Raw genomic sequence first — 19,969 nt, 5'->3', positions numbered from 1 at the left:
TCTTTCCCCAAATCTCCATCAGCTTTTCAGTTCCCTTTGATGTATTGTCTTCTTCCATTAGAATGAAAGCTCCTTGAGGGGAAAGTCTCTCTTTCTTTTTGCTTGTATTTGTACTCCCAGTGCTTGGCTCAAGACCTGGCCTATAAATGCTTGTTGATTGACTTACTCTAAAAAATCTTTCTCCCATTTTGCTGAATTGTTATAGTGCTCCCTATTTGAACCATTCATTTTGACATTTGATCTTACATAGTAAAAGTACAGTTTTATGATTTGTAATGCCAAAGTCTTAGAGATGGAAGAGACCTCAGAGGTCATTGAGTCCAATTGGAAAGATAAATCTCCTTTACAGCCCGAAGTGTGAATCTGTCCTCAGGCATCCCCAAATACCTTGTAAGCTACAGGAGAAGAGGGAATATCAAATGCTTTTTGGTGTATTTATCATCATTTAGCAGTACTACCGACATGAGTGGCTGATCATTTTAGAGCACTTGACTTCAGTGCTCACAAAATAGAGAGTGTTCAGATGAGGGACAAGGGTGGTGGAGGAAGCCTTCTTCCATGCTTTACAGATCTGTTCTCGTTTGATCTTCGCAGCAAAGAGATTTGTCTTTGTATCTACAATGATTAGCACAGTCTCTAGCGTATCGTAGGTACTTAATAAATGCTTGTCGATTGATTTATTGATCACTTTAACTCTATGGGGCAAGCACTACAGACATTATTATCCTCATTTTATATGTGAGGAAACTGAATTTCAGAGAGGTGAAGTTACTTCATGATCTCATAGCTAGGGTCAAAGGGGGAATTTTAGCAAGTTCTCTCCTAACTCCAAGTACAAACTTTCCCCCAGTCTTCAGATGCTCAGAATCACAGAATCATTGAATTTGAGAATTGGCCATCTAGTCCAAGTTATGCCTTGAAAGGGATTTACACTATAACCTGTCTGACATGTTAGAAACTGGCTCGGTGGTGCAGTGGATAATGTATAGGACTTGGGATCAGGAAGCCACAGTTCTATTCCAGCTTCAGACCTTTGCTAGTTGTATAACCTGGGCAAGCCATTTTACTTCTCTCTGTCTCAGCTTTCTTATCTGTAAATTGGGGATAATAAGAGCACCTGCCTTCCAGGGTTATTGTTAGGATGAAATGAGTTAATATATGTAAAGCATTTTGCAAAATTTAAAGCATGATATAAATTTTGTCAATAAATCTATCTTCATTATCATTATAATGATGATGCCATGATGATGATGACGATGATGCTGTGGTCATCTAGGCTCTGATTGAAGATCTCTATTGAAGGAGAGCCTATTAACTCTTGAGGTAGTCCACTCCATTTTCAGAGAGCTCTAATTATTAAAAAAATTTCCCTGAAATCAAGCCTGTATTTGTCTCTTTGTAACTTCTATGCACTGCTCCTCCTGGTTTTTCTCTTTGGGGAAAAATAGAACAAATCAGATCTTTCTTCCATATGATACCCCTTCAAATACTCAGACAGCTACCATGTTTTACTTTCCATCCCTCACCTTAATCTTTCCTTCTACAGGCTCAACACTCACAGTTCTTTCAATTAATCCTTGTATGACATGGGTTCAAGGCCCTTCATCATGCTAATTGCCTTTTTCTGATGTTCCTCTTTTTTCTTTTCTTTCTTTCTTTCTTTTTTTTTTTTGGTGAGGCAATTGGGGTTAATGACTTGCCCAGGGTCACACAGCTAGTAAGTGTCAAGTGTCTAAGGCTAGATTTGAACTCAGGTCCTTCTGATTCCAAAGCCGGAGCTCTATCCACTGAGCCACCTAGCTGCCCCTAGTTGCATTTTTCTGAATCCACCAACTAATCAATATCCTTACTATACTGCAGCACTCAAACTTGAGCACAATACTCCAGTGATCTGACCAGGGAAGAATACAGGAAAATCTTATTCCTGGAAGTTCTGTCTTTCTTAACATATTCCAATATCACATTAGCTTTTTTGGATACCATAGCACATTGATGATTTGCATGGGAATGTGTAGTCTGCTAACCCTCTCCCCCCACCCTCTTTTTCAGACAAACTGCTGCCAGCCATGCTTTTCCTATTTTGTACTTGTGAAGTTGATTTTTTGAATCCCAGTGTAAGACTTCATATTTATTCCAATGAAATATTTTTATTTGATTTAGTCCAATGTTCTAGCCTTTAAGCTCTCTTTGGATCCTGATTCTGTCTTCTAGTGTGTTGCCATTCCTTCTGGTGATCTATGGCTTTGAAAAGTATACCATCTATGCCTTTATCTGAGTTATTGATAGTAATGTTAAAATGCATAGGCCAAGCACAGATTACCAGCACATTCTGCTGGAGGTCTTCTTTTAAGTTGGCATTGTACTATTAATGACTATTCTTTGGGTTTAGCCAGTCCAAATCCATCTCATCGGTATTGTTGTGTAGTCCATATCTCTTCATCTTTTATATAAGACTTAGCATGAGAACCTCTCTCAAATTCTTTGCTAAAATTTATGTAAACTATAACTACAGAATTTCTCTCTTCTACAAGTTTAGAAACTCTTGTCGGAAAAGAGAATAAGGTTATTCTGATATGAACATTTCTTAATAAAGCTTTCTGGGCTCTTTGTAATCACTGTTTTCTTTCCCAGATGTTTCCTAACTATTATCTTTCATAAATTAGAATTGAGTCAATTAAATGGCTACAATGTGCAATGTGCTCTGAATTAGTTCTTGGGGGAGATAAAGACAGAAGAAACAGTTCCTGCCCTCAAGGAGCTTACCTTTTATCAAGGGGATACAACACATACATATAAGTACATGCAAAGTATATATGTGTGTATTTGCATATACATATTTATGTACATATGTGTGTATGTCTATAGACATATATAGTAAATACAAAATAATTTAAAGGTGAAGATATAAGGAGATTCTTTGGGGAGCAGATAGACTGTCTAATGTCCTGTCCAGATTGGAAATGGTGTGATTCTGTAAAGTCAAGCTAGAAGAGGGCTTCCTGTTAATCTTGGCATTTTTCTTCAAAGTCTTCTACCCAAGGATGAACCAAGTATGAACAGTGATTATAAGAAATCACTGTTGCTAGGGGTTGGTTTCTGGAAATCATAAATTCATAATACATCCTGTCACCTGGGCTGTGAAGATAACAGCATTTAGTCTCAGGAACAGTTTGTTTTGGGACTTCAAAGCTTGCGATGGCGGAAGTGAAAGGAAGGGATGAAGAGATGGTGATTTATCTGGATTGTGCAAGGACCCTTATCACCTTGGGAGAGGGAGAGCCAGAGTGCAGCATGTTTGGAAAGAGCAAAGGTATCAACTTCCCATCCAGCTTTCCTAGAACTCTCTTTGTTGGCAAGGACAGAAACAGAAAGTGAGGCAGAAGGAGATAGAAGATAAATGGGTAACAGAGAAGGAAGGGAGAGGGATGCTGATCCTTCATGCGGTGGTGGCCTTTGCTGACTCCCCTGACCCTCTGGTCCCTGGACTCAACTCCTGTTGCATTGTTCAAAAAAACTCTTTGATTTTTAGTGATAGGGTTTGGACCGGTGATTTGAAACTCCCTCTACCAAAATGCAGGTCTGCACCCATTCTGCAACTTACAGGTTTAAAGAGTTGCCTAGGACCCTGAACACTGAGAAGTTGAGTGACTTTGTCCAAGGTGGTATTACCAGTCTTTGTTGGACCCAAGTCGTACGGACTCTCTATCCACTATGCCATACTGTCCCTAGGTTTTTAAAAACATTGATTAAAATAATTGATAAACAGAAATGTATGCTAGAAATTAAAATATCTTAGAATTATTATGAAAGTAGTTTTGACCTTGTAGACCTGGAAAGGTCTCAGTTGACCCTCAGGGATCACCAGACTCAGCTTTAGGCATCTCTCTAAAACTTTAAGTTGCAGAAAGTGTAGCAATCTGCATCAGTAGAGAGAGTTTACTGATCTGGGAGTTCTCTATAGCAATGAAAGCACAGGTCTAGCCCCTATTCTCATATATACATATGTTATAAAAATTGAGCACATTCAAGAAGGGAGCAAGCAATAGAATTCATTGTCTTCATTGTGCCCCAATGCACAGAGTAAGGACAACAACAAGATGAGCTGGCGATCCTAAAGCCAGGGAGCACAGTTTCCTTTGTGGGATGCAATTCCAGACTGAAATCTTGCTCTGGAAGGCAATATCTCATTCAAGAGGTCTAGGAAAAGTAGAAGAGGGAGGGTCTGAGTAGAAACAGCTATGAGTAAAGGGCCAAGATTTAAGAATTCCATGAAGGACCAAGCTGTGTCAACTGACAGAGCGCATTTGTCCATACTAGAGACAGTAGGAAGAAAATTTTTATTTCAAAATATGATAATAACATTTGCTTGCAATTATTTGCATTTAAAGTGTATCTACATAGAGAAGAGAGATTATAGAATTATTGTTAAATTAGAATTATATAGAATTATGGTTAAATTAGGAAAAATATTTAAATGAACACAATGAATATACCTGGGCCTTCTCATATTTTATTAAGAAGATAGACTCATGTGAGAAAACTCAGGAATAATTGAGGGGAAAAACAACGAAGAACATTTGGGTGAAGGTCAGAATCAGGGGCAATGCCATATTGTTATTGCCGCTCAGTGTATGGAATGGAAAGTGTTAGATTTGGGGTGAGGAAGGAGAGACCTGAATTCGAGTCTTCCCTCAGGTACTTACCAGTTGTGTGATCATGAGCAAGGCACTTTACTTCTGGGAAACTCAGTTTCCTCATCCATCAAATGAGGAAAGTAATATTTATAATTCTGACCTCACAACACTGTTGTAAGGATCAGATGAGATAATGTATATAAAATGCACGTAAGCACTTTACATAAAAGTATCATATAAATGCCAAGCTATAATGATTATACAACCTACCACTGTGACAGAAAGGGGAAATAAATGAGAAGTTTGGGAACAAGATAATCCACTTGGCTCATTTGGCCTGATGTAGTAGTAGTGATGGAGAATTCAATACTAAAGAATATGTAAATCACTGACCCTTTGTATTAGATGATGCTGACAGTGTTGGTATTGCTGAGTATTTATTTATTTTGATTTAGAAACAATCACTTCTTATTGGAGATCTCTTGCATGGGGGCAGCTAAGTGGTGCAGTGGTAGAATTATGGCCTTGGAGTCAGGAGGACCTGAGTTCAAATCCAGCCTTAGACACTTGACATTTATGAGCTATGTGACCCTGGGCAAGTCACTTAACCCCAATTGCCTCACCAAAAAGCAAAAAAAAAAAAAAAATTCTTGCATGACTAGGTCATAATCACATTGGGGCATTTAGGATATTGTTCCATTTGTGGGTACTTAAACCTAAGCAGCAAGTCCCAGTCATTTATGTATTTGCATGTGAGCTTCATAACTATTTATATGACCTCATTAAACAAAATTCTGATGTGTGGATGGATCTCAGTTCTTTCTTTTTGGAGGCAGTATGAGGTAGTGAACAGAGTCCTTGGATCAGGATTTGAATCCCGCCTCAGATACTTAGTAGCTGAGAGACACTAGGGCTCTAGGCGAATCAGTTAACCTCTCTGCACCTCAATCTCCTCATCTGTAAAATAAGCAGACTCAATGACCCTTCTAGTTCTAAATCCATGATTTTATGAATATACACGAACCCTAAAAAGACCTGGCATCATGGAATTGAAAGAAATTTCCACCGGCAACCTTGATGTTGTGAAACCAGCACTGGACTTGGAACTAGAGTATTTTAGGTCTAGTCAAGGTTCTGCCACTAGCTGTGAAGCTTTGGTAAGCCACTTTTCCATTTATAAAACTAGAGGGTTGAACCTGATGACCTTTAAGATCCCTTCCACTCTCTTTCAGTATTATGAGTCTATGTATGTATATCTTTGCACATCACTTTGAAGCACTGATGAATCCATGAATTCATTGGTGTGTGTCCCTCTGTGCTTTTTCTCCTTGTGCTTTTCTCTTTTTTTCTCTCCAAAGGAGATATGCCCACCAGGATTTACTCTGGTTCTTTTAAAATCTTAAGAGTATCAACGTGCTGGGTATGGTGATATGTACTTACCACTAGTGGGGAGATTGAATTGGGCAGATCTTTTGAGCTTAGGATTTCTGAGCTGCAGTAGGTAATGCAGATAGAGTATCTGCATTAATACGGTGAGACCCCAGGAGTGCAGGAGCCACCAGCTTGCTTTTGGAAGGCCCAGATCAGAAGCAGAGCAGGTCAAAGTTTCCTTGCTGATCAGTAGTGGGATTTGGGCCATGAGCAGCCCCTGTACTTTCAGCCTGGGTGAGATAGGGAGACCCAATATCTTTTTTTTAAGAGTATCAATATAGTACTGGGATACTCAAATGTTATACCTCATCTTCCCTCTGTGTCTGGTCCATCTCCTTTTGCTGGACATACATGTACTTCATCATGTTCTTTTATGTCTCTTATTGTATACAAATCATTATTGGTGGTGTTTTGTAGCCTACCCTATATTTTTCTATAGTCCTTTGTATTACTTGAAATTTTAATTTTTATGAGATTATAAAGTGCTGGACCTCGAGTCAGAAAGACTTGGGTTTGAATCCCTTTATTGACATTTCCCCCATTGCCATTGGCAAGTCATCTAACTTCTATGAACCTCAGTTTTCTCGTCTACAAAACAACACCATTAATACTAGTAGCACCTGTCTCATAGGGTTGTTGTGAGGATCAAATGTGATAACATATATAAGGCACTTTGAACTCTACAGTACTACGTAAATGTCAGTCATTATTGTTGTTATTGTGACAGGGAATAATGGGGTTTAAGGTGGGGGGTAATAGTGGCAATGAGGATTCTGGTATAATTCAAAGTCTTATGCAGTTTCCCAAATGGAATTCCACCCTGATCTCTTTCTCTTGTTCAATTATAGACCCCATTCATTGGCTCTCTGAATCAACTTTCCAAGGTATACATTGATAGACTCACTTAACAGGATGCCCATCCAACTGCATGTCATAACTGTCATATGCAATATATCTGGATGATTATTTATTTTTCATCCACACTTTGTTTTTCAGGTGTAAATGGCTAACCAACCTCTTTCACACTGACATGAATTTCACTGAGGAGACTTTGGGGACAACAAAAAAATTGTTATTGTCTGTGGGTAAAAATATTTGGAGAAACTCACTGTCAATAGAGAATGCTTTTTTTTTAAGTAAGTTTTATTGATGTCTTTTGTTTTTACATCACAACTATCTCTGGGTATAGCTCTCTCGGTCCAAGTATTGCGTTCTCCTTTGGAACAACAATGAAAAAAACAAAGAAACCAGTTCAAAAAAACCAATTGATCCACTTATTGCATACAACAGTGGATTTTATATTCTATGCCTGTGGTCACTAGCATCTCTGTCAGAGGAGGGAAGTATATTTCATTATATATTCACCAGAACCAAGATTTCTCATTGTAATTATTCAGAATCCAGCTTTAGGGAATCCCATTTTTGTTAGGACTCTGTGCTGTGCATCTTTTAAAGACATTGGCATTTCCCTTGGTGATCTCATCAGTTCTCATAGATTCAATTATTGTCTCAATGCAGATAATTCTCGAATCTACTTATTTGGCTCTAATCTCTCCCCTGAACCTCCAATGTCATATCTCCAACTGCCTATTGGACATCACAAACTGGATGTCCTACATACATTTTAAATTCAACATGTACAAAACTGAATTCATTATTTCTTCTCTTTCTAACTTCTCTATGACTGTTGAGGGTGCCACCAACCTCCCAGTTACCCGGTGTTACAATCTGGGAGTCATTCTTGTATCTTCACCCTGTCTCATCTGATATACCTAATCTGTTGCCATGACCTGTTGATTTTTACCTCTGTAATATCTCTCACACATGCTAGCTTCTTTCCTCTAACACTGCCACAACCCTGGTACAGGCCCTCATCATGTCATACCTGAACTGTTGCAATAACATGCTACTTGGTCTCCCTGCCTCCAGTCTCTCCCCACCTACTCCATTTTCCACTTGGTATCAAAGCAATCTTCCTAAAGTGAAGTTCTAACCATGTCCAAACCTCTCTAAGCATCTCTTCTCCCCAGTCCCCAATTCAACAATCTCTAGTGGCTCCCTATCATTTCTAGAATCAAATATAAAATCCTCTGTTTGACTTTTAAAGTCTTTCATAACCTGGCCCCTTCCTGCATTTTCCACCTTACTCATCCAGTGTGCTCTGTAAGCCAGTGATACTGGCCTCCTTGTGTTTCCTCATACAAGATATTCCATCTCCTGACTCCATGTATTTTCACCAACTGTCCTCCGTGCCTGGAATTCTCCCCTTCCTCATCTCCATCACTTGACTTCCCTGCCTTTCTTTAAGCTCCAGCTAAAATCCTACCTTTTATGAGAAGAAATCCCTTTTGGATCCCCCTTAATGTTAATACCTTCCTTTTTATATTGTCTCCAATTTATCCTCTACATAACTTGTTTGTATGTGATTGTTCAGTTATTGTCTCTCTCATTAGGCTGTGAGTTCCTTGAAAGCAAAGATTGTTTTTCTTTTCTTTTCTTTGTATCCCCAGAGCTTAGCATAGTACCTGCAAAAGCATTAGGCACTTAATAAATGCTTGTTGATTTGGTGTGACTTGACAAAGTCACCATAGGTGAGCATATGCCTCTCTGTCTTTCACTTTGCCAATACTTAGTGGATTACTGAAAAAAATTATTCTCATACTTGTATCTCTCACAGACTTTTGCATTTTTAAAAATCCCAAGTGGATTTGTGATTTCATTGATTTGAGAGTTTCCTTCAACAATGGATGTCACAAGTCGTCTATGCCTATCTATCTGGTGTGATTATTATTTATGTCTTTGATTAAGTTCACCATGGGGAGTCAAACTCTGTCTACTAGAAGCCTCCTTGACATCACAAGGATATCAGTGTTGTACTCTGGCCATCTATCTGCCTTGTCTTCCTTTGCCTCTGCCCCGTGACTGACCCATCTCCTCTTTCTTTACTTCCCCAATGTTATCCTTTAAGGCATTTAATGGATGAAAATGGAAGGAGGACAGCAGACAGAAGGAAAAAAGGAAATCATTTGTAAAGGTTATTATAACGAATTGTTTTCACAATTGACATAGAGGACAGCGTAATCATCCCATTTGGACCCTAACCTCACAATCCCAGATGTGCTTGTAGGGGGCAATTGTTGTTTGTCCTTAGTTTCTTTTCTTTTTCTTTTAGATTCAAACACCAGAACTCAAATACAGAATAGAGAAAAGAAAAAAAATACCATGAACTTAAACATTGAAACTTAAATACAAAGTAAGAAAATAAAAAAAGCATGTCATGTGAATAGTAGAACTTAAGAGAGGATTCAAAATGTGTAGCGATAAATTTTCATTTCAAGAAAGTGTATATAGGGGCAGCTAGATGGCTCAGTGGATAGAGCACTGGCCCTGAAGTCAAGAGGACCTGAGTTCAAATCCGGCCTCAGACCAAACACTTGACACTTACTAGCTGTGTGAGCCTGGGCAAGTAACTTAACCCCAATTGCCTAAAAAAAAAAAAAAAAAAAAAGTGTATGTAGTAAATATTATACATTGTGTTGAGAGCTGTCCATCTTTTCTTTGCTTCCTTCTAAGTTTTCTTTTGTTCTCTGCTGTGCACTTTTTACTTTCTTCTTTTTCCTCTTCCTTTCCCCCCCAAAGTTATAATTAACTGCAGATATATTTATATATAGATATTTACATATACGTATGTATATATACATATACATGGGTACATATATAGACATATACTTTCCTTAACAAATTCTACTCCTGATCTTTGTTTATATTTTTGTGTGTATCTCTTATTTTCTATCCCTCCTGACTCCTCTGCTTTACTTCTACCTGTTACCTTGCCCTCCTATTACTTAGCCTACCCCGCTCCAAAGATCCCTGTCCTATCCTCCCATTCCTATAAATCTAAACACCCTTCTATAACCTCCAAAACTTATTCCCTCACCCTCTCCTCTAGAGATCCCTCCCTTTTCTTCCCAAGGATTCCTCCCTTATCCTCCCATTCCCATTGATATAAACACCCTTTTATACCTCTCTTTAACCTATTCCCTCCCCCTCGCCCATCCCTATCCCCTTACTGTTTTATTTCTTCTGAATTTAAAAGATTTTTATACTCTTCTAAATATATATGTATTGTTCCCTCTTAAACCCATTCCAGATGACAGCAGTTTACCAGAACTACCAGCCCTCCTACCCCATCTAATTTCTCTGTGTTGATTCTTCCTCTTGCTCCTCATTTGCATAAAATAATTATCTTTTTAGCTGTTCCTAAATGGTTTTACTTTTTAAAGTCATATCATACTCAGGCCTATCCCAATGTTTCTTACAAACTACCCAATTACTAATGACAATCTTAGACATATATTTTACATTTTATACATATAAAAGATAAACAGTCTGTCCTTATTGAATCCCTTGTAATCACTCTTTGGTATACACCTTGTGTTTCTCTTGGCTCTTGTATGTCAAATCTTCTATTAAGTTCAGCTTTTATTTTAACAAAGTCCTGAAAGTTTGACAGTTGATCAAATGTCCATTTTTTTCATTCAGAATTATGCTTAACTTTGCTGGGTATGGTATTTATGGCCAGAACCCCAGTTCTTTTGCTCTTCAATATATAGTTTTCCAAGACCTGTGGTCCTTTAGTGTCTCTGCTGCTAGGTTTTATTTGATTCTAAATGTGGCAGTCATATTTACATTTTTTTCCTTGTTGTTCTTAATATTTTATCCTTGAACTAGAGGTTTTGGAATTTGACTACAATATTTCTATGTGTTTTCCTCATAGGATCTCTTTCAATGATGATCTATGGTTTTTTTCTATTTCTACACCCCCCCCCCCCACCTTGTTCTAATGCTTTAGGACAATTTTCTTTAATTATTTCTTGTATTATTGTATCAAGATTCTTTTTTGATCATAGCTTTCAGGTAGTCTGATTATTCTTATGTTTTCTTGTCTTGATCTGTTCTTCAGACAAGTTGTTTTTCTTATGTTTCACTTTCTATTCTATTTTTTTATTCTTTATATTTTGTTTAATTAATTCTTGATCTCTTATAACTTCACTGGCTTTGCCTTGCCTAATTCTAATTTTCAAGGTGTAATTTTCTTTCTTAAGATTCTGGATCTCCTTTTCTAATTGGTTGACTTCTTTTTCATAATCTTCTTGTTTTTCTTGGATTATTCTTATTTTTAAAAAAATTTCCTCAATCCCTCTCATTTTATTTTTAAAGTTTTTTTGAAATTCTTCTATAAATTCTTTTTGGACAGGTGACCATTTGATGGTACTCTTTGGGGTAGAAGAGGTTTTCTTTGCCTCAATGTCCTCCTTTGAAGATGAACCCTAGTCTTCTCTACTCCCATAATAACTTTCTATGGTTGGATTCTTTCTCCTTTGCCTGTGCATTTTTTGTAGTAATAGCTTAATTTTTGTGATCACCTCTAGCCCTGGGGTTCGGCAGATGGTACCTCTTGCCCCAGATCTTTAGTTCTCCCTTCCAGTCTGGAACCAAAGCCAAACCTCCAGCCTCCTGTAAGTGTCCGCAGTCAGGGACCCTCTGCTCCACTGCTTCTGCACTCACTGGGTGTGTGCTGGTTCCTTCTCCCCTCGCCGCTCTCCACAGCAAGCCTGGTCTGGTGTTTCATGTCAGCAGAGGTTCCCTTGATCTTCCCAGACTCAGATGCATAATTCCCCTCGCTGTCCTAGGGGTAAAAGTTCCTGTGGTTGGGGCTGAGGTAGCCTCCCAAACCAGCTAACCCCAGGGCTTGCCACTTGTTTAAACTCCTTGCTGCTGCTTGTTAACACAGATCCTAGCCTGGAGCTGTTTATTCTTCACTGGGCCCAAACCTGGTCCCAGGATTTTTCTTCTGATCTTCTCTGATGGTCCCAGGAAGACCCCTGTTGTGCCCCTATTCTTATTTATTTTTACTTGCACTTTGTTTGCCCTGGGACACTATTTTATCTCTTTTGTGGGGGAAAATCTTGAGAGCTTGAAATTTTCTGACCTACTCTGCCATCTTCCCAAAATCCTCTCTCATCCTTAGTTGTGGTTTGCTTTTTTTTTTTTTGTGAGGCAATCAGGTTAAGTGACTTGCCCAGGGTCACACAACTAGTAAGTGTCAAGTGTCTGAGGCTGGATTTGAACTCAGGTCCTCCTGACTCCAAGGCCGGAGCTCTATCCACTGCACTACCTAACTGTCCTGCTCTCATCCTTAGTTTCAAAGAGGACCAATGACATCATGGGGTGATGTCGTGACTCACATATGAATTGGATTTAAGTGAGGTAGAGTTGCCTCATCATCCTCAATATCTCTTCCAGGGTCATTGAAGTTCAGCAGCAAGACAAAAGTCAGGCAGACTGGCAATAGCCAGGGATGCAATGGGTGATCTTGGCTTCTTTGATATCTGACCAAGCTCTAAGCACTCCACAGCACCTGCTTCAGAAACCTTCATGGCCATTGGAATAAATTGTTCTCATCTGCACATTCCACCAGGGGAAGTCTTTACATTCTTGGGTAAACATCTAGGGGGAAGTAGAAATGGTTGGAAGGAAGATAGGTAGGAAAAGCAACAGGATTGGAGCACGTGTACAAAAGAGAAGAGTATAAAGACAGAAGCATCTAGAGGACCTCAACATCTGTAGGGAATCCTCCTTCTATTTACATTCTGTGCTGGATGTAATTAAAAGTGTTTTCAAGTTTTTAAAGACTCACCTGAAAGAAGGATTGGACTTTCTATCTTTCTACTCCCAAACGAGGAGCAACGGATACAATTGCAAAGAGGCAAATTTTGGCATAACACAAGGAAAAATTTCATGGCACTTAGAATTAAGGAATAGAAGGGGCTGCTTCAGGAGGCAGTATGTTCTTTCCTCCCTGGTGTTCTTCAGACAAAAGATGGATAACCACTTGGATATGTTGTAGAGGTGATTCTGGTTAAGGTTCTGGTTGGACAAGATCTTCTCTGAGGTCTCTAATAAGCTGATGATTTTGTGACTATCTTTTTGAGGATAGTATTCACTAGGTATAAGGGTTGAGATACTTTAGTATACATATCATTAATTATTTACTGTTTTTAATGTTAATATCCTTGAGTACAATTGCATCCTTGATGACAGATAATCAATAAAATGATGGCAGTAAGTAATGATCATGTTAATAATAATGAGGTTGATGACTTCCTCCTCCAAACTTTTGGTTTTCCCACACTTTCTTTTTCTCTTGGCGTGGATTTCTCTTCCCTTCTCTCCTCTTTCTGCCCTTCCTTTCCCAACTGCCTCCATTTTCTTTCCTGAATGGCCAGTGGAATCAGTTTAGTAGGATTTTCTCTTATCATACATTTGTTAGAGAGCCTCTTGGCATTTCCTCTCTCAGAAGACAAATATCTTGGATTATCACTTCCTTGTCCCCTAAAAGCCAGGGGGACACCCTGTCTAGCCTCTACTTCCAGACAGTGATAATCCACCTGGATCTATTCGGAGCCAGCTCTCTGCAAGGAGAAACATCTTTGTAGCTGATGTTTCTGGTGGCAAGCCCAAGACCAGAGCACAGTCATTGTAATGCTCTCCTGGGGAATGTACTTTCCTATAGAACTGACATCCAAATAGAAAATGTTCCTGAATTATACAGCCTGGCTAGGCAAGTCAGCAGATGCTGGGAAAGGCCATCCCTCATTTTTAAAAAGCTAGTGGTGAAAGTGATCCTTCCTTATAGCTTTAACTTGCCAAGCAGATTGGCAAAGGCTCTGGAATGAAAGAAAGTCAATTCAATTCAATTCAATTTGGTTTGATTCAATTAAATTCTGTTCACTTCTGTTTAGCTCAATTCAGTTACATACAATTTAATTTAATTCAACAAGCATCTTTAAAGCACCTACTATGTGCAGAGCCCAGTAATAGTTACTGGGGGATACAAAGATTAAAATGGTAAAGCAAGGCCTCTGCCCTCCTGGATCTTACAATTTAATGGAAGAGGGAAGATGATATGATATTGCCAGTTTTTTTCTGGACTGACAATTCTGACACATGGTCTGACAAAGGAGATTCCTTTTGTAAAGACTCATTAAATAAAAACTTTGTCAAATCTGACGGCCTTTTCTTAAACTTCATCTCTGGTGTCTCTGTAGGATCTGACACCACTGACCACTGGCTTCTCCTGTATGCTCTTTGTGTTGTCTTTGTCTCTCTGTGTGACAGCACTTACTCCTGGTACTTTTCTTACCTTTCTGACTACCTTTTCAGGATCTTCTGCTGTGTCATCATCAACATTATCCCAGGCCCCCTTTCTTTGCTTTCCCTAGTCTCTATTATGAAGTGACATGTTATTTGTCAAGTACTTAGCACTGTGCCTGGCACTTAGTAAGTGCTATAGAAATGCTTATTCCTTAAAGTAAAAAAAAAAAAAACAACAAAACCCAACAATATAAGATAAAAAAAAAAAAAAGAAATGCTTATTCCCTTCTCTCCCTTGGTATTTGCTTTAGTTCCCATGAGTTTGATTATCTCTATGAAGACAATGGCCTGTATCTCATATCTAACCCCAATCTCTTCTTTCCTTCCTTCCTTTCTTTTTCTTTCTTCCTTCCTTCCTTCCTTTCTTTCTTTCTTTCTTTCTTTCTTTCTTTCTTTCTTTCTTTCTTTCTTTCTTTCTTTCTTTCTTTCTTTCTTTCTTTCTTTCTTTCTTTCTTTCTTTCTTTCTTTCTTTCTTTCTTTCTTCCTTCCTTCCTTTCTTTCTTTTCTTTCTTTCTTTTTTTCTTTCTTTCTTTTTTTCTTTCTTTCCTTCCTTCTTCCTTCTTTTCTCCTCCTCCTTTTCCTTCTTCTTCTCCTCTTCTTCCTCCTCCTCCTTCTTCTCCTTCTCCTCCTCCTCCTCCTTCTTTCTCCCTCCTCCTCTCCCTCTCTCTCTCCTGAGCTCCAGTATTGCATCACCAAGTGTCTATCAGACAATTGAAACTGGATTTTTAATTAAACTCAACATGTCCAAAATAGTACTCATAATCTCTTTCCCCTCAAATAATCCTTATTTGGAATTTACCTTTTAGTTGGGCACCAGCCATCATTCTAATCTAAATTTTCAACACTGTATTATCCTGTACTCTTCAGTCTTCCTCATTCCATCCATCCAATCAGTTGCCAAATCCTGTTGTTCCTACCTAGACATCTCTCTCATCTTACAACTCACACCACTGTCTTAGTTCAGGCCCTCATCACCCCTTCCTTACTTAGACTATTGCTGTTAGCCTCTTAATTGGTCTCCCTGCCTTGAGTTTCTCCTAACTCAAATCCTTCTTCTTTCACACAGCTGCCAAAGTAATTTTCCTTAAATACTGGCCCAATCACACCACTAACTACTCAATAAACTCCAGTGGATTACCACTGACTCTAGAATAAAATATAAACTCCTCTGTTTGGCATTTAAAGCCCTTCACAACCTGGCTCCAACCTACCTTTCCATCCTTCTATTACTCTCTTTTCCATGCTCTATAGTCTAGCCAACTTGGCTGTCTTTATACTCTTTACACACAACACGCCATCTCTTTCCTCTGTGTCTTTGTATTGGCTGTCCTTCCTGCTGGGAATTTACTCCCTATTATTTCTCCCTTATAGAACCCTGACTTTCTTTAAAACTTAGCTCAAGTTCCACCTTCTAAATGAAAACTTTTTTGATCTTCCTAGCTGCTAATCCCTCCTCTATTCCCACAACTACTGTCTTAATTTTATATTTATACTAAGCTCAAGGCCAGCCTTGGAAATGTACTAGCTTTGTGACCTTGGGAAAATCACTTAACCTCTCTTTGTCTCAGTTTTTTCAACTGTAAAATGGGGATAATAATAGAACCTACCTCCTAGGGTTGTTTTGAGGACAAAATGAGGTATTGTTAAAACATTTAGCATAGTGTCTGGCACTTACTAAATGCTTGTTTCTTTCTTTCTTCTTCTGTATTGTTATATGTTTACATATTGTCTCCTTTGATAGAAGCTCTCCAAGTTTCATTTTGATACCCCCAGGGCGTTGCCTAGAATGTAGGACAAAGTAAGTACTTAACAAATGCTTATTGACTTAGGCCCATACAAGAAGGATAAGAAAGATGATTCTCTACCCCTCTACTCCCACCTTTCTTGGACCTTCCTGCTGTCTCTTGCCAAGAGAATCAAGTTGTATATGTATAAGATATTTCTTTATTTCTTTAGATTTTGATGTTCTCCTCCCCCTCAGTTTATCCTAGAGATATCCCTGAAGAATAGAGGGGAACTCTAATTGGGCAGGAATGGTTGCTCTGGTGACATGATTGCCATTGGTTTGTCTTATTCAAGGACAGTTTAGTGGTACAGTGGATAGAGCACCGGGCCTGGAGTCAGGAGGATCTGAGTTCAAATTTGACATTTACTAGCTGTGTGACCCTGGGTAAGTCACTTAACCCTGTTTGTCTCAGTTTCCTCATTTATAAAATGAGATGGAGAAGGAAATTGCAAACCACTCGTGTCTTTGCAAAGAAAACTCCAAACGGGGTCATGAAGAGTTGGACACAACCGAAAATGACTCAACAACAGTAATAACAGTTAATTGAAGTGTTGGATCTGGAGTCAGAGGATGTGGGTTCAAATCACAGACCAACTACCTATTGCCTGTGTTTAACCTTAGTCAGGTCATTTAACCCTTCTGAGTTTACTCATCTGTAAAATGGGGGAGTTGGAGTAGATGGTCCTTAGTAGATGACTCAGCTCTGACTCATTGATTCTATGATACTTCAATTGATAGAATCTCAGAGCCTTAGAACTGGAAAGGCTTTCATCATCAATCTCGTCTAACCCATCCATACCTGAACCATAATCTCCCTTCCAACATTCCTGACAAATGATCATCTAGTCTTACTTTGAAGACTTAGGATGATCTTTTGGTGAACTTTAGGGCAAACTAAGTGATCTTTTAAGGCAGTCAGTCAGTCAGTCAACAAGCATTTATTAAACACTTACTACAAACCAAGTGCTGTGCTAAGCTCTGAGGATAAAAAGAAAGGCAATTATATCACCCCCTGCTCTCAAGAAGCTCATAATAAGGGAGACACCACATAACTAAGAACATACAAAATGTTCCGAGGAGGAGGTGAGGAAATGGAGCATTCCAGGCATGGGGGATAGCTAGTGCAAAGGAGCAGAGTCAAGAAGAGTAGGAAGTCAAATCTGGCCTCAGACACATAACACTTACTAGCTGTGTGACCCTGGGCAAGTCACTTAACCCCATTGCCTAGCCAAAAAAAAAAAAAAAAAAAAAGAACTGCTAAGAAAAAAAAAAAGAAGAGTAGGGAGGAATACCGAGAAGGGCAGTTTGGCTGGATCTTAGAGTGTGTGGAGGGGAACACATTCTACTTTTGGTCAATTCTAATTATTGGGAACTTTTCATTCCATTCGACCAAAATCTGTCTCTTCGCAACTTTGCAACTTCCGCCCACTGATCCTATTTCAAACCTCTAGGGAATTCAATTCAGTTCATGTCAATAAACCTTTATTGAGGCTTTACTAGGTTCTAGGTCCTAAGCTAGGTTTTATGAAGATTCAAAGACAACAAAGATAAAATTTCCTAACTGGAAGACCTTACAACATAGTAGAGGATAGGAAATAATCCTTTGCAACTATTGAGTGCTACTATGTGCAAGTAATCACACTAGGTGATAGGGAGATACAGCCATGAAAAAAGATACAATCCCCTACCAAAAGGAGGATAAGACATAGACATAAATCTCTATACTACAAACAAAGCATTGTGGAAGCTCAGAGTCTCTTTGGTCTCATCTTTCACCAACAATTCGATCTACTATCCCTGTAGAGTATAAGCACCATTAAGTGTAAACTCCTTAAGGGGGGCTGGTTTACTTTTGATTTTATATTTCTAAAACTTAGTGCAGTGTCTGGCACATAGTAGGAATTCAATATATTCAATATGGGTATAATCAACTTCCCAGACCTTCAAGGACACCCTGAACAACCATTCATTGGGCCTTTGTAGAGGTCATTGTCAGCCAGCCTTTTGAGAATGAAGGACAAATGATAAAGTCACTCCCTACTCCCCATCTATCTTCTGGAGAGCCTTGCCAACCACCTTGACCCATCAGTGAAGGCCCTTTTTCTACCATCTCTCTCCCGTTCTGCAACAAGGATCAATTCAACCCTGACAGTGTTCCTGGAAGCAATGTATTGGTCTACTGTCTTATGGCCCCATTCGCCATCCTGGTAACTTTTCAGGACCAAAGTGCCCTTCCCTGACCACCACTCTCTTATATGTGATATCTTTCCCTATTGGAAAAGGAACTCCGTGAAGGCAGGGGCTTTATGAGTTCCTTTTCATTTGTCCTGCTAGGGCTTGCCACTGTGCTAAGTAACTAGTAAGTTCTCAGCAAGTGCTTTTTCACTCATTTATTCTGGGACCCTGTGATTCTTCATGCTTTAATTTCCCTTGATCCCTGGGTCTTCTTCTTTTAATGTTGACTAGTCTTTCATTTTCTTCTGAGGGATTCAGGGGTCTTGATGGGCAGATAGCTCTTTTCCTGGGCCTTGCAGGAGACCTGGGGGCAGTTCTCAAAGGTACGAAGCCACCTCACCCCCTTGCTGGGACTTTTCACTATCTTGCTATAGATAGATCTTGCAGTTCATAATGTAATTAGGTAATGTAGTAGTAATGTAGTTACTAAGCTGCCCCCCTCCAGTAATGTAATTTCATATGCAACTCAGGCAACATATAGGAGTCGAAGAGGCTGCCTTTGCAAATTTCCCTGGTTTCCATCATGGTGTGGGTGATGATTTTTTTCAATAAACAAGCATTTATTTTCTTTATCTCCCATCTTCCTCTCCATAATGGAAAAGAAAGAAAAACAAAATTCTTGTAAAAACAATGATAATAATAATAGTTAGCATTTATATAGAACTTTAAGGTTTTGAAGAGTTTTACGTAGGTTAACTCATTCCCATATTAGCCATGCCCAAAAATGTGTGTCTTATTTTGCATATTTAGTTTATCATCTCTCCATCAGGAGGTGGATAGCATTTCCAAGAAGTTCACCTTCCATACAGGATGGCCTGGTGCTTGGGCCAGATGCACTTTTGTTGTGATTGTTATTTCTTGACATATGCTTTGTTCCTCCTCCTCTTAGTCAACTTACTGTCTAGGAGCCCAAAGAGCTGGGGTTTTCTCCAACAAATGTCCCAACTCTCTTGGGGAGTGATGACCACTAAAGGGGATCTCCCAAAGTTGCCTGCAATCTAGACAAAGGTACCTTAATACCTTCAGTGCCAAATAGAGGAGTTTGTATTTGAAGCAAAGAGGTAATAGGAAGCCACTTCCCTCATCAAAGGAACCATGGAGAGACATAGGAAACCTACACCTTGGATTCTGGGCCCATCCTTTCCCCTGCTCCTACTTGTATTTGTACCTGGCCTAGAAAGGAAAAACAAGCCTGCTTTAGCACACAAGCATTTTTAGTGATTGAGCAAACAAATGTTTTATTGGTGCCGTAATAAAAGAAAAAAAACATAGCAATGTTTCTTGATACTGTAATCAGGAACTGGGCATTTTTAGCTTGAGGAGAAGATTTGGGTAGGGGACATTGTCCTCACATATTTAGAGGGACATTGTGTGGAAGAGAAATCCGAGAGTCTTTGTGGCTCCTGAGGACCAAACTAGGGACAAGAGGTGAAAACTACAGAGAGACACATTTTGGGTTAATGTAAGAAGGAGCTCCTTAACATTTACAGCTATCCTAGATGCTGTTTTCTTAAGTAGTGAAACCCCTATCACTGGAAACATTCGGGCAGAGTCTGAATGTTGTCACAAATTTTGTAGAAAGGTTCCTTCACTGAGTGGAAGTTTTGAGCAGGTGAATCCTAAAGGTGATCCCTTCTAACTAACAGCACTTCCATTTTATGACTTC

The sequence above is a fragment of the Vombatus ursinus genome, unplaced genomic scaffold (genome assembly GCF_900497805.2).
Source record: "Vombatus ursinus unplaced genomic scaffold, bare-nosed wombat genome assembly UNPS02014973.1, whole genome shotgun sequence".
Classification (NCBI taxonomy): Eukaryota; Metazoa; Chordata; class Mammalia; order Diprotodontia; family Vombatidae; genus Vombatus; species Vombatus ursinus.
Note: the sequence above shows the minus strand (reverse complement) of the source record.